We start from the raw sequence: 16,356 nt of genomic DNA on the forward strand, positions 1-16,356 counted from the left end.
ATAAATCATACATTACATAGAAGTCAGATTCTTTGAGGCTAAATATAATACATTGAACATCAAAATGAAAAACTATAAACAATAATCTAAGCAAAGCTAATATAAAAATATGTTCTCATATACAAGGTACACTTTTAAGATACATTTGCTCATATAGTGATAAAATGAACACCACTATATTTGGTTTAAGTGTTTTTTTAACAATGAAAGGAAAATTAGGAAATAAGTTTCTTTTTAGACATTTTTGTGCTATATAGAGTACATGATATATCATCAAGACGGGAAAGATTAAAAGCAGATATGGTCATAATTACAAATTATGGTCAATTCAGTTTGTACATTTCCTTAAATGTGGCACTCCAAAAGTACTTAGAAAAGTGTGAGCAATGGACCAGCTTTGAGAAACAGTGTTTTATAATATTTTTATGTAAAAAGGAATATGGAAGATGTATATAAGCCAAAAAATATCAGAGGCATATGGAGGATGGTTCTCAGTAAAATGTAGAAAAGCCTTAGAAGTAATTACTACAAACTTATGAACATATTGTTTCCAAGAACAAATTTGCCTTGATATTTTTTTTCTGATGAGTAAGAGAATTTTTCTGTCTTCATTTACAGTATACCAGATTGGTGGGGTTTGTGTGAAATCAATCATCAAGTATGTGTCACTTATCCTAAGAAAATACTGCATACACTATCACTCAATTCTTCATGCTGATTATATAATAATAATGAGATATTCATTGAAATGACTCATACATTTATTACTTGTTTCCTAATGAAGGAGCAGAATATATATATATATATACACACACACACACACACACACACACACACACACACATATATATGTAATGTAAATATTCTGATTTTAAATAAAAGTCAGGTTGAGAAGATAAACATGATATAAATAACTACTAAGATCTTTGGTAATGTCATTGGATGAGGATTATAAAACAGTAGCCACATTTTGTGATTAAAAACGTACACAAGTGTAAGGTTATTTCTGGTTATGGGACAAAATAATGAGGATATCACAGAAAAGATGTTAGCAATTAAATGCTAAATGATTAACAGGGAATCTTTTTACTTGCTAAAGTAAGAAAATGCATTCTAGTAAGAAAATATGGTGTGTTTAGAAAATTACAGTCATGACAGATCAAGGTGAAACTTTAGAGTATCTCCTAGTTCAGTGAGGTTGTGACCAAAAAAAAAGACTGAAGGAGAGTGACAGCAATTATTTCCATAACTATCATGGAAGGCTTCTATACTGCCAAATAAAATGTGAGATTGTGGCAAGTGGTATACTGCAGACGGATAGAAGAAAAAGAAGAAGGTTATGAAGATAATTTGTGGCAGTATGGAGACTATCATACAAGAATATATATCATAAGAGTATCTCATGCTAGACAGAGTTCAGTTCCTTTCAATGGCTCATCTAATTAAGTTAGGCTTAACCAAGATAGTAATCCTTTTAAAATTTGACTGATTTAGGATCTTAATTGCATCTGCAAAATCCCTTCACAGGAGCATCTATGTTAGTGTTTCATTGAGTAACTGGGAGAAAGTGTGTGCACATTAAGGATGGGGATCTTGGAGCTGTGATGTGTTGAATTGTGTTCCCCTAACATTAATATTTTGAATTCCCAACCTCCAGTATCTCAGATCGTGATCTTATGTGAAAATAGGGTCATTGCCTGTATAATGAGTAAAGATGAAGTCATACTATAGTAGAATGGATCGCTAATTCAGTATGAGAGATGTTTTATGTAAGGGAGAAATTTGGAAACAACCATGCCTTTGGACATCATGACATTGCAGACAAATTCTCTGAGTTAGCAATTCAATTATATACCTATTATTCAAGTTTAAAATTGAATTATTTCTCTTTCTGGAGTTCTCAGGAAAAAAATATAGGATGTACTTGGAATGCAACATCCTGAGATAAAGAGGAACTGGCTGAAACAGCATAAGCTGTGCTCTTGTTCTTCCTAGAAAGAAAATGTCCTACAGTGCTTTTACCCAGTGAGCATGAAGCTCTGGGGTATAAAACCCAGGCTGGAATGCTTTCTGGGGTCCCACAGGTGTGTTGCAAGTGATGATACACAGAAAAGATTTCCTCTGCCCAAGGCAGCTTCCCTGAGCCTCACAGGATCTGCTCACCATGAAACCCAGGCTTCTGTTGTCCCTTGGTACCTATCTGTAAGTAATAAACCTGACTTACGTAATTTATTTGGTATGTGACTGTTTTGTTCTACCAGACTCAGACAAATAGTAAAAAGTAAAGCTCGTGATGAAGTGGGCTGAAGTGGTAACCAGTGCCCAATCAACCTACTCCACAGGCATGTACATAAGAAAATAGCTACCTACAAGCCAAGGAGAAAGACCTGGAATAGATCCCCTTCCTCACACCCCTCAGAAGGAACCAATGTGGCCAACACCTTGATTTCATACCCTTAACCTCCAGAACTGTGAAAAAATAAACATCTGGTGTTTAAGTCACTAAGTTTATAGTACTTTGTTATAGCAACCATAGAAAAATAATACAGAAGCCCTTTTGAATTCTACCTATTTAAGGTGTTTTTCTGGTAGGCAGAATTCAGTATTATCATCTTGTATCCACCACAGTATATTGGTGTGTTTTCTGTGCTGGCACTACTCTTCCCACAACCATGGTCCACTTGACCTCATGAAATTAATTTATCAGAAAAGCTTTTCTTGATCTACTTCAGGCTGGGTCAAGTCCCTTATTACATATGCTCATAAATTCAAGTACCTTTACTTCATGGTAATAAACAGGGTTGAAATTTAACACGTACTTGCATGAATATTTTAATAGCTTTCTACTTCAGTACAACATATATTTCATGAAGGTAATGACAGTATTTGTTTTATTAGACTGTACACACACACATATTTAGATTCTAATATAACCTTGTCCTCAGAAATGCTTAATACATATTTAATAAATCATTAATTTATCAGTGATTAACTTAGTAAATAAAGGAAATAATGTGAATTGACCAATAAACGATTGAGGAGGAAGAAGGTTTAGATTAATCAGATGTTGACTCATTTTCCACATCTTAATTTGAAGTACTTATGAGACATATATCTATAGTTTTAAATTAAGGAAAAAGCACAACCTGTCTAGATATTAGGATAGAATTCAGATCAATAATTTGAAGATAGAGTGTATTTCTTTCTTTTAAACACAACAATGTGTAAGTTTTTCAGAAAGACAAAATGCGAAAGTAGTTTTTTTTTTAGTTCTGTGGTTCATGTGTTGGATGTGGAGGTTTGTTACACAAGTTAAGGTGTGCCATGGTGGTTTGCTGTGCCTATCAGCCTATCACCTAGGAATTTAGCCCAGCAGGCATTAGTTATTTTTCCTAATGCTCTCCCTCCCTACTGCCACCCCTATCAGGCTCCAATGTGTGTTGCTTCATTCCATTGTTTAGCTTCCATTTTTTACTTATAAGTGAGAACATGCTGTGTTTGGTTTTCTGGTCCTGAATTAGTTTGCTGAGAATAATGTCTTCCAGCTCCATCCATATTCCTGCAAGGGACATAATCTCATTTTTAATGACTGCATAGTATTCCACGGTCTTTATGTACCACATTTTCTTTATCCAGTCTATCTATGTTTGATGGCCATTTGGGTTGATTCCCTGTTTTTGCTATTGTGAATAGAGCTGCAATGAATATACATGTGCATGTATCCTTATAATATAATGATTTATTTTTATTTTAGAATATACTCAGTAATAGCATTCACGTGCCTTATGGTATTTCTGGTTCTAGATAGTTGAGGAATCTCCCCACTGTCTTCCACAATGGTTGAAGTAATTTACATTTCCACCAACGGTATAAAATTGTTCCTATTTCTCTGCAACCTTGCCAACATGTTGTTTCTTAACTTTTTAATAATTGCTAATCTGGTGTAAGATGGTATCTCAATGTGGTTTCAGTTTGGATTTCTCTAACTATCAGTGATGTTGAACTTTCCTTCATATGTTTCTTGGCCGCATGAATGTCTTGTTTTGAGAAATGTCTATGTCATTTGCCTACTTTTTAGTGAGGTTATTTGTTTTTTTATGTAAATTTGTTTAGGTTCCTTGTAGATTCTTGATATTAGACCTTTTTCACATGGATAGATTGCAAAACTTTTCTCCCACTTTGTAGGTTGCCTGTTTGCTCTGATGATAATTTCTTTTGCTGTTTAGAAGCTCTTTTGTTTAATTAGATCCCGTTTGCCAATGTTTGCTTTTGTTGCAATTGTTTTAGGCTATTTCATCATGGACTCTTTGCCTGTGCCTCTGTTCTAAATGGTATTGTCTAGATTTTCTTTTAGGGTTTGTATAGTTTTGTGTTTTGCAAAAAGAAAAAAAAATGGAAAACATGTGCTGAGTATTTCTTTTAGACTTGATAATTAGCAAGTTGCTGAGAGTTTAATAAATAATTTACAAGAGTGGTAGGGAGAAAAGAAAAAGTCAATCTGAAATGAAAAAATCCAAATCTGTCCATTAATTTTTCAATTAAAAAAACAACTATGGCTTGGTGGTCTGTGAATTTTTTAATGGTTACATACTACATCCAGGAGAAAAACAGCTCACGGAATGTCCTGCCATCTAGTACATCAGGTTAGTTTACTCCCCATGCAAGCTAAGAAGACTGAGGAAAGGCCTGTTGCAAGACCTGTGTTGCCATTATCTCTATATGTTAAACATTCTACTTCCTTAAGGAGGAAGAATTTTTATTGTTGTCTTCCACCGGAAGTAGCAAAATCTCTGGGAGGAGGGGCAGGGATAGATAAGAGGGTACATTACGCTAACTCAAACACACAAAGTTTTAATGTAATTTATTTAGTTACCAAGTTTCTGTTGTTCTCGTCTTTATAATGATCTGCCTAAAACTTCCCATGGTTTGCTTCTCTCTTTCAGTTCATCTTTCAAAATATTTTTAAAACCAACAAACCTGCATATGTACCCCTGAACTTAAAATAAAAGTTAAAAAAAAAAGTGTCTATCTCAACCTCTCCCAAACTCAGTATGGTGTTATGTCCTAGTGTTGGTGTTAAGAATGTCACTGACTAAAAATTATTTGTTTCGTATGACAACTGTTCTATATATATATATTTACCCTGAAAACAAAGGAATAAAGGCTCAACTTGTCATTCTAGCATATAATTTGAAAACAATTCAAAAATTGAATAGAATTGCTAAAACAAATCCCATGTCTCTTCAGGTAAAACCATTTTCTCAAAAGTTAATCTGTAAGATTAAAATAATATATGTTGGAATTCTCTTTAAAAAGTGCGTCTAAAACCTCAGTGTACACATGTATCACTTGCAGACTCTGACTCAGCCAGTCTGGGGTGGAGCTGTCAATTCTTCAGGTCTTACATGCACTCAGGTAGTACAAGTACCAAAATTGAAGGTTTCAGGATCTAGAAAAATGATTAAGAAATTTGCTAAAAGAAAGTCCCTCTAGGTTTACATATTTTAGTATTAATGTTAAAGTGTTTCTTCTAAAAGTAGAAAACAGTATTTCTTTCAGAGAAATTATTTGCTCTTTTTGAAACTACTACTGGCTATGTCTACTCTATTCTCATTTGATAATAGAGTGTGCAAAGCCCTATCTCATAAAACTAAAGATGAACATAATATATACACTGTTAGCCAGACTAATAAAAAAGAAGAGAGAGAAGAATTGAATAGATGCAATACAAAATGATAAAGGGTATATCACCACTGATCCCACAGAAATACAAACTACCAACAGAGATCACTACAAACACCTCTATGCAAATAAACTAGTAAATCTAGAAAAAAATAGATAAATTCCTGGACACTTAACACCATCCCAAGACTAAACCAGGAAGAAGTTGAATCCCTGAACAGATCAATAAAAAGGTTTGGAATTGAGGCAGCAATTAATAGCCTACCAACCAAAAAAAGTCCAGAACCAGATGGGTTCACAACTGAATTCAACCAGAGGTAGAAAGAGGAGCTGGTACCACTCCTTCTGAAACTATTCCAAACAATACAAAAAGAGGGACTCCTCCCTAACACATTTTATGAGACCAAAATCATCCTGATACCAAAACCTGGCAGAACGCAACTAAAAACAAAATTTCAGGCCAATATCCATGATGACCATTGATGCAAAAGTCCTCAATAAATACCGGCAAACCGAATCCAACAGCATATTAAAAAGCTTATCCATTAAGATCAAGTTGGCTTCATCGCTGGGATGCAAGGCTGGTTCAACATACGCAAATCTATCAACATAAAGCATCACATAAACGGAACCAATGACAAAACCAAAGACAAAAAGCAAATGATTATCTCAACAGATGCAGACAAGGCCTTCAACAAAATTCAACAGCACTTTGTGCTAAAAACTCACAATATACTAGATATTGATGGAACATATCTCAAAATAATAAGAGCTATTAATGACAAACCCACAGACAATATCATACTGAATCAGCGAAAACTGGAAGCATTCCCTTTGAAAACTGGCACAAGACAAGGACACCCTCTCTTACCACTCCTACTCAACATAGTATTGGAAGTTCTGGGCAGGGCAATCAAGCAAGAAAAAGAAATAGAGGACATTCAATTAGGAAAAGAGGAAGTCAAATTATTCACAAATGACATGATTGTATATTTTGAAGACCCCATTGTCTCAGCCCAAAATCTCCTTAAGCTGATAAGCAACTTCAGCAAAGTCTCAGGATACAAAATAAATGTGTGTTTATTTTGCAAAGTCTCAGGATACAAAATAAATGCACATGAGACTTTGCTGAAGCAAAGCATTCCCCATTCCCATACACCAATAACAGACAAGCAGAAAGCCAAATCATGAGTGAACACAAGCATTCCCATACACCAATAACAGACAGAAAGTCAGATCATGAGTGAACTCCCATTCACAATTGCTACAAAGAGAATAAAATACCTAGGAATACAACTAACAAGGAATGTGAAGGACCTCTTCGAGGAGAACTACTGCTCAAAGAAATAAGAGAGGACACAAACAGATGGAAAAACATTCCATTCGCATGGTTAGGAAGAATCAACATTGTGAAAATGGCCACACTACTCAAAGTAATTTACAGATTCAATGACATCCCCATCAAACTACCATTGACTTTCTTCACAGAATTGAAAAAAAAAAAAAAAAAAACAACTTAAACTTCATATAAAACCAAAAAAGAGCCCACATAGCCAAGACAATCCTAAGCAAAAAAAAAAAAAGTTGGAAGCATCACTCTATCTGACTTGAAATATACTACAAAGCTCCAGTAATCAAAATAACATGGAACTGGTACCAAAACAGAGATACAGACCAATGGAACAGAACAGAGGCCCTGGAGGCAACTCCACACATCTACAATCATCTGATCTTTGACAAACCTGACAAAAACAAGCAATGGGGAAAGGATTTCCTATTTAATAAATGATATTGGGAAAACTGGCTAGCCAGAAATTTTGGCTAGCCAGAAAGTTGAAACTGGATCCCTTCCTTACACCTTATACAAAAATAAACTCCAGATGGATTAAAGATTTAAACATAAGACCTAACACCATAAAAAGTCTAGAAGAAAACCTAGGCAATACTACAAAATCAGGACATAGACATAGGAAGGACTTCATAACGAAAACACCAAAAACAATGGCAACAAAAGCCAAAATAGACAAATGGGATCTAATTAAACTAAAGAGCTTCTGCACAGCAAAAGAAACTATCATTAGATATGGGAACCAGCAGAATGGGAAAAAATTTTTGCAATCTATCTATCTGACAAAGGGCTAATAATCAGAATCTACAAAGAACTTAAACAAATTTATAAGAAAAAAAAACCCATCAAAAAGTGGGTGAAGGATATGAACAGACACTTCTCAAAAGAAGACATTTACACAGCCAAAAAACATGAAAAAATGCTTATCATCACTGTTCATTAGTGAAATGCAAATCAAAACCACAATTAGATACCATCTCAGGCCATTAAGAATGGCGAGCATTAAAAAATCAGGAGACATTAGATGCTGGAGAGGATGTGGAGAAATAAGAACACTTTACACTGTTGGTGGGAGTGTAAATTAGTTCAACCATTGTGGAAGACAGTGTGGCAATTCCTCAAGGATATAGAACTAGAATACCATTTGACCCAGCAATCCCATTACTGGGTATATACTCAAAGTATTATAAATTGTTCTATTATAAAGACACATGCACATCTATGTTCATGGCAGCACTGTTTACAATAGCAAAGACCTGGAACCAACCCAAATGCCCATCGATGATAGACTAGATAAGGAAAATGTGGCACATATACACCACAGAATACTATGCAACCATAAAAAAGATGAGTTTATGTCCTTTCCAGGGACATGAATGAAAGTGGAAACCATCATTCTCAGCACACTAACACAGGAACAGAAAACCAAACACTGCATGTTCTCACTCATAAGTGGATGTTGAACAATGAGAACAGCTGGACACAGGGAGGGGAACATCACACACTGGGGCCTATCAGGGGATGGGGGGGTTAGGGGAGGGATAGCAAGGGTTGGGAAATTGGGGAGGGCTAACATTAGGAGAAACGCCTAATGTAGATGACGGGGTGATGGATGCAGCAAACCACCATGGCATGTGTATACCTATGTAACAAACCTGCATGTTCTGCACATTTACCCCTGAACTTAAAGTATAATTTAAAAATACTCATAAATTATATATATTGAAGGAGATATATAACAGGAAGAAACTGCATTTCAATTGTAAACACTTTTAGGATCCATGTGCTATTAGCATTTAAGCACTGTACATGTTAACATTTCAAACCAATTCTCCTGTAGGTATTTCAATTTGTAACAATAGTCTTTTCATAGGAAACCAAATGTTTTCTTCATTATAAAAACATTAATTTCATCAAATTTTCCTTGTAATATAGTTATTCGCATGCCTACAATGTTTAGCTTCCATTGTCTTATACACAATTCTAACTCTTACTGAAAGCAATAAATTTTATTACATGTAATTTTGTCAGAATCAAGGTAAATGTTCAGATGGGTCTTTTTTATTTTATTGATAATTTTTCCTTGATTCATTGTAAATAAGTATAATTGATATTCATCAATGGTGCCTATATGAACCATGTAAAAAGAAATAAAAACTTTCGCTGATTTTTTTTCCCTAATCTTAGGTCATAGAGATTAACTGTTTATTGACTCAGACTAAAAATGAACCCTTTAAATGTTAAAATATGAAAACAGATCTCATGTATAGTGAAACTCTATGAACTCTATATAAAATATTATAAGTAACTTGAATCATTTTCTATTAAATAATATATGCTAAAATCATATATCCGTTTATAAAAATTTACAGTATATTGTTCCTAAAAGAGAATTTAACCTGTCAACAAGTTTCCAAGTTTATGCAGTATCTTAAATGTAGTCTCTAAGATTGCTTAGAAAAGAGATAACATTATTTTCTTTTTTATTTATATATGACATTTCATATTTAATAAAGTTGTAATTTAATAAACATACTTGGAGTTTGAGAGGAGTAGGTATAAAGTGATATCACTGAGGACTCAAAGACTCACAATGAGAAAGGTTATGAGGAAAAAGAAAAGGAAGAAAAGGAGTAAAATAAATCACACAATTTGTATTAATGAGATTCTTTCATTATTGCATTTTATTAGCTAAGATTTTTAGTAAATGTTGCAGTAAACCTCTGAAAAATCAGCTAGGTAAATATTTGCTTCTTACTTTCTTTACCTTTATTTGTTAATTAAATTTACTGCAGTCTGTGAGTTTCTAAACTATCATTCCAAATCCAGAAAGTGTTTTTAGAATGGATAAAGATAAATGAGTAAATCAAATAGAGCAGTTTAAAATTTATTGGAGACTAAGTTTGCCTTTTAAATGCTACCTTTTCAAACTAGTGTTTATATTTAGATATTTGAAGATTGCCAGGAATATATTCATCATGTAGTAAAATATTTAGCCATTTATTAGCTCCATATTTACAACTTAATATGATCTGGGAGAATCTCACTCATATTAGGTAGAATTCTCACCACATCTTAGTGTGAAAACATTTTTGTAGCAGCTGTCTTACTGATGAGTTGAGAAATATTCATATTTAGTGATAAAAAAAAGTTTGCCTCATTTACATCATCATGAAATTTGGCTTGAGTTTGAGTTTCGGCCACACACACAAATACAAATACTACTACATTTAAATTGTATATTTAATACTAATAACTGATATTATTTATTAATAAGTAAAATGTTTATGTATATTTTATAAAGCTATGTTATCTTATATATTATATAGACATATATTAAAATACTAGTGCAATGATAAAATTAGTATTAATAACATTAATAAAAATATTTTTAAATGAATATTTTTAAAAATTAAGGTTGAGTTGAATTATAGACCCACTCTGTCTTACCTGTTGGTAGTGGTACTGTTATTTCCACTATTTTTTTTCACTGATGGAACAGACAGATAAGAAGCAGTCACGAAGTTCTATTAAACTCTGTATAGTTTTTTAAAAAATGTTTTATAATGTATTATTTCTCATTGAGTTTATCTTAATAGTATCTTGATTTTTAAGTTGGATATGGTGGTGTTTGTAATATTTGAATGGCAGATTTTTCCAGATTTGAAATGGTAAGAATTGTTGATGAATTGTAATGCATAGAGGCTTTTATTCGAGATCTTGGAAGTAGACTGAGATGTCAAGTTTCACTAGAGTTAGACCGATCCCATGCAAACTAACATCCCCAAAAATAAGTTGAGATCTCACAAAGTTTTATGAAAACTAGCTATAACCAAGTGCATGCATTGGTGAAACATAGATTGCTGCTAAGTTTGGAATCTGTCACCCCAAACATTCAAGGAAGGGGTTGAAGCTTCATCAATCATGAATGCTGATGTGGCAAATCTTGCTGCTTCTTGCCACATCATCCAGCTGCAATGACAATACTCATGATAAGCCCCAGTCATATCATTTGCCCCTTACCCTCATCTATAGTCACAGTGAGCTGGAAGATCTGGGGTACAGCAAAACTTTGCCTCTTCATTTTGCTATTGTATCCCAGTCTCTGAGCATAACATCAGAGAGGCCCCTGTTTCCTACTTATGTAGCTCCCAAAGTATATAGCCAGGAGTCTGACTCTTAGCTCTGCCAGAATGCTGCACCCTGCTCAAAGTGTGACAAAATGAAAAGGAACCACACACATGCTACTGTTCCAGGTAGCCATGAAGGCCCTGATCAATCCTGCTACAATTGATCTCCTCTTTGGGGTTTTCACAACCCCCCAATAAAAAAGAAAAAATGCTATTTTTTGAATTATAAATAAGATCTATAAAGAGGAGAAGAGATGCTCTAAGTATAAAAGCTCTATTTTTAAAACGGATTATAATATATATAAAAGTTAAAATAAATATATGAAAAAATTCAAGTTAATATTTTTGCTGTTAAAAAGATCTTATTGCTTCCAACTTTCATGTTCATGTCCCTGCCAAGGCCATGAACTCATTTATGGTTGCAAAGTATTCCACGGTGTATATGAGCCACAGTTGCTTTATCCACTCTATCACTGATGGGCATTTGGATTGGCTCCAAGTCTTTGCTATTGTAAATAGTGCTGTAATAAACACACGTGTGCTTATGTCTTTATAGTACCAGCAAACCAACACAGGAACAGAAAACCAAACACTACATGTTCTCACTCATAAGTGGGAGTCGAACAATGAGAACTCATTGACACAGGGAGGGCACATTACACACTGGGGTCTGTCCAGGGATGGCAGGTAAGGGGAGGGAAGAGTATTAGGGCAAATACATGATGCATGCATGGCTTAAAACATAGATGACAGATTGATAGGTGCAGCAAACCACGACACATGCATACCTATGTGATAGACCTCCATGTTCTGCACATGTATCCCAGAACTTAAAGTAAAATTTTAAAGAAAATATCAATTTTAAAAGATGAAATTCCAAAAAAAATATGCAAAGGTCATGAAAAGATAGTTCATGAAAGAAGAAAAACTATTAATCATGAGTTGAAAAGTTCAAACTCATAAATAAGTGAAGGAGATAAACTTAACAAATAATTTCCATATTTATTTTTTCAAAAAACTTCCCAACTAAAGAGATCATTAATAATATTTTTTCTAGCCATTTGGTGATTTTATATTTTATATTGTACTCATTTATATATATTAATTAGAGGGCAGAATGAGGTAAGTTAAAATATATCCATTAATAACTTGTTACTTTTACAAAGTTAACCAAGCATCATCACAATTGGCTTTGCTATTAATAAGAAGTATACATTGTTTATTTTTATTATAATTTATTTATGAAGTAATTTTAGGAAAAATCAATTGCAAACAGTTTTCATATTTCTACAAGATTTATATCACACTAATTTATGTATTGTTTATTCATACAGATCCTGTGGATTTAAAAAATAAGTTCATTATTAGGTGTTCTACATTTTATTAACATTTAAATGTCTGAAAACATGTAATATATTTCAACCAGTAAATATTAGCTATATATTTGCATGTGTGCATGGGTCTCTATTCATATATCCATTCATTGTCATACATCTTGACTTCTTCTATGGAGATTTTAGGTTTTACTCTTGTGGTTTCAAGGAAAAAGTATTTTATTTTCTAATAATAGTAGTAATATGAAATTAGTTTTGAAGTTTTTCATCTATGCCTATTCTTATACTGTTTCATTACCTGGAATTTTCTCTCTCTCTCTCTCTCTCTCTCTCTATCTCTCTCTGTGTGTGTGTGTGTGTGTGTGTGTGTGTGTGTGTGTGTGTGTGTAAATTGGAGATCAGGGCAGGCATATCTCATCTCATTGCTAACTTTGGTAAGACTCTCTCTATTGTTTCACAGTTAAATACTACGGTAAATGTTTGAGAACCTCTGTTTTTAGTGCGTCTTTCTTAGTTTTCAATAATAACTATAAACTGTTGTATTTATTTTATTCAAAGCCCATCTTCACAATTATCTTTCCTGTCATTTAATATTTGTTTCTTCATTATTATTTTTCCTAGTTTCTCCCTCTAGGAATAATTTAGAAAACTTTATTATAATTTCTTTTTGTAATTTAATAGAAAAATTCATTTTCTTTGCTAATTAAGTATCATTCCCTGTTTAAAATTTCTAGTATAGTTACATAAATCTTGCTAGTTGTTGTTGTTGTTTTGCTAACTTATTTGTAAGGAATTTTACAACATTGACTTTCAACTTGTGACTACTCTTCTAAGAGGAAAGGGCGCATCTCATTATGAAAAATCTCTCCTCTTTCTATTTACCTATTCTCCATCTGCCCTTGTGCCCAGTTTGGCAATATTAATGAGACTTTGATAAGATTGCTTCCACATTTCCACTGTGCTATTTAATGAGAGTCAGAATTTTCAGATGTCCCATTTGTCTTTTCTAACATATCAAGTTCAGTACATATATCTAGCATTTATAGTGGGCTGTTTCCTGTTAGGATGCTATCCTTTCTTCTTTCCAACACTAATTAATTTTTCCCTGGGTATTATATTTGTCACTTCTCAAAGAATATACAGGTAGGAGTGTAAACTATCCAGCTGCATTGCCTTTATACTCTATACATGCCTTTTAATCAAAATAAACTATGCCAAATCAACAGTTTTGTGCCTGGTATTTAAACTACTATATTCCCATGAAATATATGATTAATGTATTTGCCTTAGGAAAATAATCACTAAATATCAATGTTTTTATTTAGCATTTTCCACAAAGTCATTTGAGGCATCCTATGATTTTGAAAGTTTTGTCAAAGTGACACATTAACGGAACAAATGACAATAATGTCTTCCAAGAAATCCTGGACAAAGTAAGCAAAGCCATTTTAAAACATGTAAGCTATTCCAAAAACAGTAGGTCACAACTTATTACTGGTCACTGATTTTGAAGCACATTATCTTACATAAAAAGATTGAATTATTATAAAAACAGAGCAGTAATTGTACTTGCCAGGAAATAGTTTTTAAAGCCTCTAAGAAGTCACTAAATAGATTCTTGATTTTCCTGTGAGAGAAAAAACATTTCTGATGAGAGTACTTTTTCTTGTGCTAACACCTGATTGATGGATGGAGTCTAGATATATCCTCTGTAAAATAATATGCTGTATCTACAACTCGATGTCACCTCTCATGTCTTTCATAAGCACAAAGAAAAAATTGTTCCCTTTGTATCTTTTAATGAGGAGGAAACTTTCATTTACAAATTCAAACTACAGATATATAACATGATGCTACTTTTATTTCAAATGTATTTAACATCTAAAGTTTATGAATCACTTTAAAGCAAAGGAATAAAGTTATTTACAACAATTATAATGTTTTAATTTATTAAAAGATGTATTACTTTTTTTCTAAGACAATGATAGTAAAATTAAAAACCAATTTTTTTCAAAATTAACTGCCTTGTGTCAACATGAGCAATGTAAACCAGAGATATGAACAATGCTTAGTGAATTAAACTATAGAAAACAGCTGGATGTGTGAAAATCAAAGCCTATGAAAGCAGATGCTTTCAAAGGTTTTCTTTTATATTATTCACTAATTTTATTACATAATGAGGATTTTTTACACACTTCCATTTCATTCACATTTAATGTATTTACTGACACTTTTAATTTATTGTACTCATTTTAATGCTTCTGCTGTATATAGAATCTTATTAATTTTCTAAGATTTCTTATAAATTCACATTTCCAACATTCTTCCCTCCTTGGTAACACCATTATTTTCTAAAATTGCTGTAGTCTTTCTCAAATTTTTAAGACTTGTGCTTAACTTGTCTATGTCTAATAATAATCACTAACATTACTCTTCTTCCAACAGGAATGGAATAATGTTAAACATTTACTCCAATCAATGCTTTATATATAATGATTTTACTTAGAAGAGCTGATTAATATTTTAACTTACAAACCTTAATGTCATTGCATGACTACTCTTTTCTCCAGTCAGTTTGCTTGCATTTGCCCATGCGGCAACACAACTTTACAAGTAATTTTTCCCAGAATCTCAGATATCCCATCTGGTATTGCTTTAGCTAAAGTAGATACATCACATTATTTTACAGAGGATGTATCTAGAATCCATCCATCAGTCAGGTGTTAGCACAAGAAAAAAACACTCTAACTAGAAGTGTTGTTTTTCTTTCACAGAAAAGTCAAGAACCCATTCAATGACTTCTTGCAAGCTTTTAAATAATATTTTCTGGCAAGTACAATTACTGTTCTGTTTCTATAAGAATTTAATCTTTTTTTATGTGAGACAATGTTTTTCAAAATCAGTGACTAGTAATAAATCATGTGCTCATGTTTTTGGAATCCACTTACATGTTTTAAAATAGTCTTGCTTACTTTGTATAGATACAGAGATAAACAGGTAGGTAGATAAAGTCATGTATTGCTTAACAAATGGGATAGGATACATTCTGAGAAATGCATCATTAGGCAATTTCCACATTGTGTGACTACTGTGGAGTGTACTTACATGAATTTAGATGTTACAACCTACTCTACACCTAGGTTATATGGTATAGCCTGCTGCTCTTAGGCTACAAACCTTTACAGCATGTGACTATACTGAATAATATAGGCAATTGTAACACAATGGTAAATATGAGCGTATCTACACATATCTGAACACAGAAAAGTACAGTAAAAATATAACTGAAATATAAAAAAAGGTACACCTATATAAGGCACTTACCATGAATGGAGCTTTTAGGGCTAGAAGTTGTTGTGGCTGAGTATGTGAATAAAAGGTGAGTGAATGAGAAGGCCGAGGACATTGCTGTACATTATCATAGACTTGAAAAATGTTGTGTGCTCTAAACAAAATATATATATATATATGTATATATATATATAATATATACACATTTTTTTGTCAATACTAATTTAGCCTGAGCTTACAGTAGTTTTTGCATTATCCACTGTCTCCAAACTTTTTGCCTCTTGTGTAGTGACATTTAGCTTAAAAAACAAATACACTGGATCAGGTGTAGTGGTCCACGCCCATAGTCCCAGCACTCTGGGAGGCTGAGGCGGGTGGATCATGAGGTCAGGAGTTCGAGATCATCCTGCACAATATGATGAAACCCCATCTCTACTAAAAATACAAAAATTAGCTGGGCATGCTGGTGTACAACTGTAGTCCCAGCTACTCAGGAGGCTGAGGCAGAAGAATCACTTGAACCCGGGAGGTAGAGTTTGCAGTGAGCCAAGATCGTGCCACTGCACTCAAG

This window comes from Aotus nancymaae, unplaced genomic scaffold, assembly GCF_030222135.1.
Source record: "Aotus nancymaae isolate 86718 unplaced genomic scaffold, 86718_ANA_hifiasm-v0.15.2.pri h1tg000048l, whole genome shotgun sequence".
Taxonomy (NCBI): domain Eukaryota; kingdom Metazoa; phylum Chordata; class Mammalia; order Primates; family Aotidae; genus Aotus; species Aotus nancymaae.